The 9,429-nt window shown below is 49.8% G+C and overlaps 1 long non-coding RNA gene across 1 annotated transcript; it reads left to right on the top strand.

Annotated features, from left to right (window-relative positions):
• The first annotated feature begins 64 nt into the window (after positions 1 to 64).
• LOC307207555 lies at positions 65 to 3,895 on the top strand. The gene is made up of 3 exons (XR_013834715.1): positions 65 to 183; positions 2,233 to 2,328; positions 3,389 to 3,895. It is a non-coding gene; the product is annotated as an uncharacterized lncRNA (long non-coding RNA).
• Positions 3,896 to 9,429: the final 5,534 nt, after the last annotated feature.

Here is a 9,429-nt window from a genome sequence, read left to right as displayed (position 1 = left end):
CTGGCTCTGGCAACCAATAGGAACGAGCGGAGCTTCGTCTTCGTGGGGCGGGGATGAATGGAAACGGAGCGGGCATGAGCTCCGCTTTCTTCCTCACTTCCTGATTGGCTAGAGGGAAGTCAGGAGCAATTTCGCTTAAAGGGATAGAGGCGCGGAATTTGACGGAGAGCGAGTTTGCTCAGAGTAAGCGGGATCGGGGATCGGGGGCAGGGAGGGACAGGGCAGGATCGAAACTATGCTTTCTGTCACCCAGGTCAAAGACCCAGTTTGGCACCCCACCCCTCCCCGGATGCGTGTTTGCGTACCTACACAAACAAACAAATGAACGAACACATTTATTCATAAAGGGTATAAAAAGCAGGCAATATATAATTTGAATACAAAGGAATACTAAGAAGTATTATGACTGTATGACCAAAGGGAAAATGAGCATCCCTTCCAGTAAAAGCAAATTGTTTGTCAAAAGTAGAACTTCCATGTGCAGCAATTGTCTGTGGTCAGGTTTTTAATTGGATTTATTTGGTCACAGGATCGTTAAAAGATTATATTTCCATAAGGTCATCCAAGACCCTCTGGTTTGCTTTTAAAATGTTTTCCCTCCCCTCTTTGAGGCTTTTTTCCATCCACCCCTTGTGCAAACCCTTTCAATGAGTTTTGACGTGTAAATTTACTCCCGAGTAAGCTTCAAAAAGATTCATTTCAATTTTATTTTTATTTTATTACTCATTTTAGGAAATGATAATTTTGTAGTCATTTTAGGTTCCATGTAAGGTGAAAGAGGGATGCGGGTGGTGCTGTGGCTTAAACCACAGAGCCTAGGACTTGCCGATCAGAAGGTTGGCAGTTCGAATCCCCGCGATGGGGTGAGCTCCCGTTACTCGGTCCCTGCTCCTGTCAACCTAGCAGTTCGAAAGCACGTCAAATTGCAAGTAGATAAATAGGTACCGCTCCGGCGGGAAGGTAAACGGCGTTTCCGTGCGCTGCTCTGGTTCACCAGAAGCGGCTTAGTCATGCTAGCCGCATGACCCAGAAGCTGTACGCCGGCTCCCTCGGCCAATAAAGCGAGATGAGCACCGCAACCCCAGAGTCGGCCACGACTGGACCTACTGGTCAGGGGTCCCTTTACCTTTACTTAAGGTGAAAGAGGGACGCGGGTGGCGCTGTGGGTTAAACTGCAGAGCCTAGGACTTGCCAATCAGAATGCTGGCCACATGACCCAGAAGCTGTACGCCGGCTCCCATGTCCAATAAAGCGAGATGAGCGCCAAAACCCCAGAGTTGGCCACGACTGGACATAATGGTCAGGGGTCCTTTACCTTTAATGTGAAAGAAATTGTTTTTGCGAGTCTATAGTAGAAAGTGCCCTTCCATTATAATCCTAATGCAGCCAGGCTGAACAGAGCTTGCGAGGGAACTGCCTCTGGCAGGAAAAATGCTCACATACCCCTTACTTTTCTGTGTGTAGATCATGTATTACAGTGGTACCTCGGATTAAGAACTTAATTTGTTCCCTTGGTCCATTCTTAACCTGAAACTGTTCTTAACATGAGGTACCACTTTAGCTAATGGGGCCTCCCGCTGCCACCACGCCGCCACCACACAAAGCAAAGTTCTTAAGCTGAGGTACTATTTCTGGGTTAGCGGAGTCTGTAACCTGAAGCGTCTGTAACCTAAAGCGTCTGTAACCTGAGGTACCACTGTATCTGTAAAATGACTCAGCCATAGTTATTTAAAACCATTCAAAGTTCTGAAGGGATCATAGAATTGTGGAAGGGATCCCAAGGATCATCTAGTTCAACTGATTCTCTTCCTCAGCTTCCCACCCCTTCATCGTCCCACCAGAATTTCTTTCTCACATAGTAGGTTGTGTGGCTTGTGGCAGGCCAGGCCCTGTGGTAAGTGCCCACCCCTGCGGTGCGGCGCCCCCTCTGCCCCCCTAGCTATGCCTCTGAGGCTGAGAGCCTCCATGGTGCCCTTCTGGAGGCTACACCCAAGGCAGAAACCCTGGCTAGACACCCCACCCCATCCCAGCTATGGCTGCAGAATGAGCCATGGTGTTTTCCCATTTGGGTGTTTTTCCAGGAGAAAGTCGACAGAAAAAGCATTTCTCCCTATTTCTTACACTGGAATTTCAGGACATCCAATGAAATGGAATGTTGGAAGATTCAGGACAGATCAAAGGAAGGACTTCTTTGTGCAGTGCAGTGTTAAACTGTGAAACTTGCTTCCACAGGAGGCAATGATGGCCGCTAACTTGGATGGCTTGAAAAGTGCATTGGGAAAATACATGGAGGAGAGGAACTCTTTTTAATAGCTCCTAGACATCATGGTGTGTGTGTGTGTGTGCCCCTCCGACCAGCAACCACTGCCGAATAAAGCTGACTAGTGTGCCTGTTCCTTTAAGTTTTAAATAGCAAATACAGTCATACCTCATGTTACGTCCGCTTCATGTTACGCTCTTTCAGGTTACGTCCCGCAGCGACCCGGAAGTACCAGAAAGGGTTACTCCCAGGTTTTGCCACTTGGGCATGCGCAGAAGCGCAAAATGACATCATGCGCATGTGCAGAAGTGCCGAGTCGCAACCCGTGTGTGTGCAGACGCGCCGCTGTGGGTTGCACTCTTTTCATGTTGCGAACAGGCCTCCGGAATGGATTCTGTTTGCAACCAAACGTACCACTGTATAATGGGGAGAGGGTAAATCAGGACCACAACCCAGGAGGGGCTAAATCATTTCTCCTCCTGCTGCTGCCCCAAAGAAAATTGATCTCCTGAGGCTATTCCTGGACACAGCACCTACTTCACCGCTCCCTCTACCGCACCTAGTCCTAAAGCCCCTTCCCCAGCACCTCTTATTTACGTTTTTAATCTGAGACACCTTAGATGCAAGTACTGTATGCAGTTAACTTCATGAACAGATTTGCCCTTTACAAGGAGCTACAAGCCCAGTGATGAGGTTCAACCAACCAACCAACCAACCAATCAGTTTATTACAGCCAGCAGTGATGAGATTCCTGACACTGCAGTCCTGAGGTTGCATGTTTTCTTTCCTGGCTGATTTATGTAGCAGTGGCCTGGTCCACACTTCTGTCACTGGAGAAGCATGACTAAGGAAATACTGTATTGTAAACACAGTGAGAGGGATGACAAGGGCATCCCTCTCACTGGGTTTTAAACTCACTGTGGATGGCAATGTGACCTAGAATCATAAAATTGGAAGGTACCGCCAAAGGTCATCCAGGCCAACCCCCTGCAGGAATCACAGGGAAAATCCATCACAGATGGCCAGCCTGTAAAAGATATACATTTAATGTGCATGAAGTGCTCTGTTTGTGTGCATTGTGTATGAAACTTAGTGCAGCTTTGTACTTGCAGAATGTCTGTTTTGCAGGGAGCTGTATCAAGTGCAAAGGAAGTGGAGAAAGATGCTTGTGTAGCTTAAAGCTGTAACAAGAGAGTGGAATATTTGTTTCTGTGCTACTGATGTTAAATTAATGGCTCATCCCTGGGAGTCGAAAGCAGAAACATTTATCCCAACAATTGCATCTGTGGGTGGCTAAAAACTTGATGACTTAAAGAAAAAACATGAATCCCTTTGAATATGCTTGATAGTGAAAGATTCTGCATGTTTCTTTTCTTTTCTTTTCATTCTCATCCCGTACTTCTACCTGTTAACTTACTCTGATAAAGACTCTGGGCATATTGCCAGTACAAGAGGTTTGGGCACTCTTCCAGCATGTATATCAATCTACCACAATTCTGTTTTAATGAATTATTTTCATGGTTTTAATAGATTTTTATGTGTATACATTCAGTTTTAATTATATAGATGTCTAATTGTTTTTTTAATTATTCCCCTCCCCCATGTTTTTAGCTTTCTTATTTTTATCTGTAAGCCCTGTCAGGGAAAAAGGTGAGGTATGTATGAATAAATAAGAAAATAAATAAATGTTCCATTTCCAGTCTGAAAGCTTGTTTCATGCTTCCTTGCAATGTGACATTTTCCAAAAGTCCCTTTTATTTATACACCCTGATTGTGGCATCACTTCCTGGGTGTGCGATGCTGGTACAGTGCCCGTGTTTAAAGAGGAACACATCAGAATTGTAAAAATAAACCTGGCTGCCCTTGTTCACTAGGCATGATCCCAAAGAGGGAGGGAGGGAGAAAATCAAGAGTGGAAGCTGTTCTGGCATGGTCCTTCCTGAGGGTTAAAAAGTAAACTCAGAAGTGCAGGATACAGAGGACTCGTTGTTTGTAGCTCAGCTTCTGGAAGGGATTCCATGCAAATGAGTAAACACCTCTTTCTGTAGCCTGTTTTAAGCAACTACACATGGAATGGAATAGCTTGTTGATGCTGGAACTTGGAACATTGCAGGGAGCTTTGCTGTAACCTTGCCATTGGTCTATCTTGCTTCATAGGTCTCCTCCCCTGATTACGGCAGTAGCCCATGAGGATTTCAGGCAGGTGGTATTCTCAGCCCTGCCTGGAGATGCTGCCGGGGCGGAACCTGGGACCTTCTGCATGCAAAGCAGGTGTTCTGCCCCTGAGCTACATAGGCCCTTTCCCAGGCCCACTGAGATTGCTCTCAAGGGAAGGGTGGCAGCATACAACACACAGACCTCCTCTAAGCCTTTGGATTTGAGGAAGGTGCAGGAGATCGCCAGGGCAACCCCATCTCTGCTGCACCTAGGTTGGCAGGAGGGCTGGGTGCCAGAGGGCAATGGTGTCACTTGGACTGTCGCGAGTGCAGATGCAGAAGGCTGTGATGACAATGATTTGCCCCTGCTGGATCAGGCCCTCTTACTCCGGTGTGTCATTCATTGGCAGAGCCAAGGGGCAGGCAGCGAAGCCATAGGGGTGTCTTTGCTAGTGGAGCCATAGGAGGGGTTGATTGCCAATCACGCACTACGCCCTGGGCCAAGTGTCCCCATGCCCTTCAGCTCAGCCTCCTCCCTTTCCACAAGACTGCAGCAAGCACATCGTTGTGAAGATCCCTGCTCTTGCCAGGCCTCCTCTGCTGAGCCTATGATCTTGATTTGCCCAGGAGCCCAATGGGCAGATGACACTAGCAAAGGCAGTCCTGATGGCTTGGTGGGCTTGGCACCTCCCCCCCCCCTGCTTCTGAGGAGGAGTGTAGGCATCTACTCTGCCCTTGGCATTGGACAGAAGTCTCCCCCTCCGGGGACAGGGGGCGGCAGTGAGAAGAGCTTAGCTGAAAATCTGATTAAAGCAGGAGTTTGAGGGCACTTCCTCTACTTTCCTTTTTTAACTCCAGCCCTTAAACTTTCTTCTTCGCCTCGGAGAGGGGAATGGCAAGCATTTGGATTAAGGGATTGCAGGGCTGTCTGCTTTAATTACAGCTGCCACCCGTGACTCTGGCGTCCTCTGCTGAACTCTTGCACAGAGTAGAAGGAAAAGGCCAGGTTTCCAAGGGTAAGTTAATGCGTGAGCCTGTTTCCTTGGCGCACCCATGTCTCCAGGCCCAGGGCTTACACATGACCAGGGGCACGGGAGCGGCTTTTCAACCATGTATCGAGCATAACTGTCAAGTCCTTTCCCTGGGGGAGCACAAAGCTGCCTTCTCTCTTGTTCAGGTGAGCTGAGCAAAGAGGCTCGAGGAGGCTGTATGGTCAGGAATTGTACCAGGGTGTGCAGGAGATCACAGCCTTCCAGGGTCAAGCCTGGAAGTGCCCCAGAAACTCTGATGTGAGAGCAGGGAAGTTCAGAGGGAAGAGAAGAAGGAAGGCGGCTTCTCTGCTCCAATGCTACTTACTCTTTGTCCTCCTGTCAGCTCATACCCAGTCACCACATTCTAAGCACAACAAACACCCACCCACTATCAAAGATGGTGAAGTTTCCTCCTTTGCTGCTGCCCAGGCCCCCTGAAGCTTGGGAGTCTGTGCAGAAGCTGTGTCTGCCCAGCTCCCGTTAAAGTTGCCCACCTGGACCACCTTGTGCTGTTCTGTGCACTTTTGTCTCTACTGTTGCTCTTTGTGGGCCTTACCTCTTCTGTCTCTTCTGCCCCACTTCTGCCTGCAGGTAAGCAGGCCCCCACGGTGCCCACCAGCGAAAATAGGCAAATTGGTACCAAATGCATCTCTCATTGCCCTCACCTGGACCAGCCCTTTTAACAAATTCTTGGCGGAGAGAAATAAGGGCAAACGGAGGTGTGAAATATGCTTTATGAACAGCCTCCAGTAGCTGAAAGTGGGGTGGGGTGGGGGAGCGTTTTGCTCGGAGCTCCCTGATAAAAACAGCATCTTCGTGTTCCAGCTTTTGGGGAGCTGCAGTACTTGGGTCTCTCCACTGGGTGACACCCTATGCCCACATTGGCTGCAAGAGCTTTTCAGGTGAAAATGTGTGCGTGGTTTTCAATTGTGCCTTACACGAGGTTCTCTCTCTCCCTGCTCCCCACATCTCCACCCCACTGCTACCCAAACTCTCACACTACCCACCATTACTGCTTCTTCCACATCATGGCAGGGTCTGGTTCTTGCCTTTCTCTGGAGGAACAGCAGCCAGCTTGAACAAGGGAGTGAGGATGCTTGCTCCTTCTTCTGCTGCAACATCTGGAGGGTTATTGTGTTGCAGTAAGAAGAAACAAAGCAATTTGAAGCTGGCGTTCAGCAGGGTTTGTAGGCAGAGGAAGGGCTGGTGTTGCCTTCCCGGAGTGAGATGCAATTACAGGGTGCTCAGATAGCAGGCCACAGAGACGCCCCCTAGCCCTGACACATGCGGCTTCCAGGGAACCCCCAACTTTGTGCTGTTCGGCCCAGCTCTGCCCTGAGAGCTAAGGGCAGAGTTGCACACAGTCTGAACTCCTGGAATTAAACTGAAAGCTTTGTGGACCCTCTGTAGGTCAAGCCGACAACTCCCGCCCTCCTTGACCATGCTGGCTGATGGGGGCTGGAGTGCCCCTAAAGGGCCTTGTCTTCCAGAGAGGCACAGCCCCTGCTCCCCACAACTGGTGGGGCTGATGTAGCCCAGCCCGAGTGGGTGTTCAACATGGCCCATGTGTGTTCCTCTTCCTCCTCCTCCAGAGAGAGAAGGGGTTGTCTCAACTAAAGATAAGGGCCTGCTACTCTTTTCTGATCGGAGGCATCACTGCCTATTTAATGACACTTAATGACGTCTGATTTCCCAGATAAAAACGTATTTGTTTATAACGGGGCTCAGGGATCAAAGCTCAGGGATCAAAGCAGAGCTGTGTTGGCTTTTGCCCTTCCTGTTGCTGGGGAGGGGAAGAGAAGGTGCCCCCTCACACTCAGGGATCCTTTGGTTGTGTTCCTTTGAACAGTGGCAACATGGTTGGAGCCACCCTAGGCAGCAGCTGCTTGGACTCTGCTCCTTGCTTGGAGCGGAACGTGTAGAAGACCCAGAAGAGAGATGTTTAACTTGTCTTGTGTGCCACCTTGGGATTCTCCTGGTTCCTCAAATGTTCCTGCAATCCCAGACAATGACCCCCATTCCAGACACTCCAGGCCAGCCTAGTGCAAAGTTCCTTGATGGAAGGGAGAGCAGGGAAGGAGAACAGAGCAGAGCAGAGCAGAGCAGAGCGAGAGAGAGAGAGAGAGAGATCTAAAAGGTTATTCTTAGCAGCCCAGGTGGGTGAATGTTGCCAGGTAGCTTTTGCTGCTGCTGATCTGCCCCCTTCCTTCCACCCACCCCACCTCTTACGAGATGTTTCTGCCCTTCCAGCTCATTGATCACAGCCCCTCTCTCAGCACCATCCTGTTCCCTTCTGGCATGGCTAATATTTGGCTCCAGGGACTCCAGCCAAAACACTCTTATGGGCTGATGCTGCCTATTGCCCAAAGTGAAGGGGAGGTGATGGTGGGCCAGAGAACAGCCCTTTCCCTCCCAGAGAGACACTCTCAGGAAGTGACCGGGGCCTTCTTGGACTCTGTTGTCAGCCTGGTTCCAAGGAGTCCACCCAGTCTTTCCCTGTGCTTGTTTTTTGCCTTCTGCTCAGGCTCGGAGTGATCCTGATTGGTGCCCAGGACTTGTCACACAAGAGCCCGTTCCCATCATTGCAGAGGAGTGGTGAAACCTCCAGAGCACCAGTGATGCTGCGGCATGTGGGGGACCTTCCCACTGGCTGCAATATTTACATAGAATCATAGTTGTAAGGGACCCTGAGGATAATCTAGAGGATCATCTTTTCTGCTTTCTCAGAAAGTCAGAAAGGGCTGTAGCTTCGTGGCAAGCGTGAACCCCTTCTGCCTGTTATTTCAGGCCACTGTGAGTTAGGTGGCCTGTTGGTCTGACTCAGGAGAAGGCAGCTCCCTTCCCACTTCTGCCTGCAAAGGAATCTGACCTCAGCACAAGCCACGGAGCAGCCTTCTCCATACAGCACCTGAAGGCAGCAGGCCAGTGCTCAGGGTGAAGGTCAGGCAGGGTGGCACCTGCAGCTGCACCTGCTCAATTCCCATCAGCACCTGCCACTTCAGACTGCCTGATGGCAGGGGTGGCCCTTTGTTGTAAGGGAGACAGAGGAGGGATGTCTTCCATGCCTTACACTCCCTAAGGGAGCATCTTGGCCACTGCTGTCTCTGCTTCAGGCAACATGGGCTACAAAGTCCCCTGGAGCCAGCTTTCAAGTCCCTGCTTGGCCATGGAACTCACAGGGGGGGGGCACCTTAGTCCCATCACACTCTTTCGTGTGAGACTGAAACACAAGCAATGAACATAAGAACATAAGAAGAGCCTGCTGGATCAGGCCAATGGCCCATTGAAGCACAGGAGCCCTCTCCCCTCCTGTGGTTTCCAGCAACTGGAATTCAGAAGCATTACTTGTCCCATCCTCTTAAAGTAAGGTTACCAGATTTTTTCAATGAATCTGGGAACACTTTTCAACTTCAATGGATTTTGTATGGGGACTGATTTGAAAATCCGGGGACTGTCTGGTAACCTTATTTTAAAGCCATCCATACTGATGACCCTCACAGCCTCCTGTGGGAGGCAGTTCCATAGGTTAACGAAGAAGGACTTTCTTTTCTCTGTCCTACATCTTCCAGCACTCAGCTTCCCTGGAGGCCAACCAGTCCTAGTGTTAGGAGATAGGAAGAGGTCAAGGGCAGCAAGTGACCCACCAACAACCACTTTCAAGCTGTCTTCCCTCTTGCCTCTTCCGGGAGCAGCAGAGGGTCTATGCATTGTCTTGCATAGGTCTATGTATTGGGGCAGGGCCTCACCCTCTGCCCCAGTGGGATTCAAGCACCTTGGTCTCTGTTTACTCTGTTATACCCCTATTATATGGGGCATTCCGGAGGCAGCTTTGACTGTTATCAAGGTTGGTGCGGGAGTCATGGCAGTGAACTTCATGCCCCCTCACCTTCTTATGTTATTTTATGGTTGGTAATCTTTGAAATCAGCCGACTCCTGTGTGTCATTAGGAAGCCTGGAAGGGAGAGGCTTTGGGAAGTGGCTG

Source organism: Podarcis cretensis (genome assembly GCF_951804945.1).
Source record: "Podarcis cretensis genome assembly, chromosome: Z".
Classification (NCBI taxonomy): Eukaryota; Metazoa; Chordata; class Lepidosauria; order Squamata; family Lacertidae; genus Podarcis; species Podarcis cretensis.
This window is presented reverse-complemented; position numbering and strand designations above follow the sequence as displayed.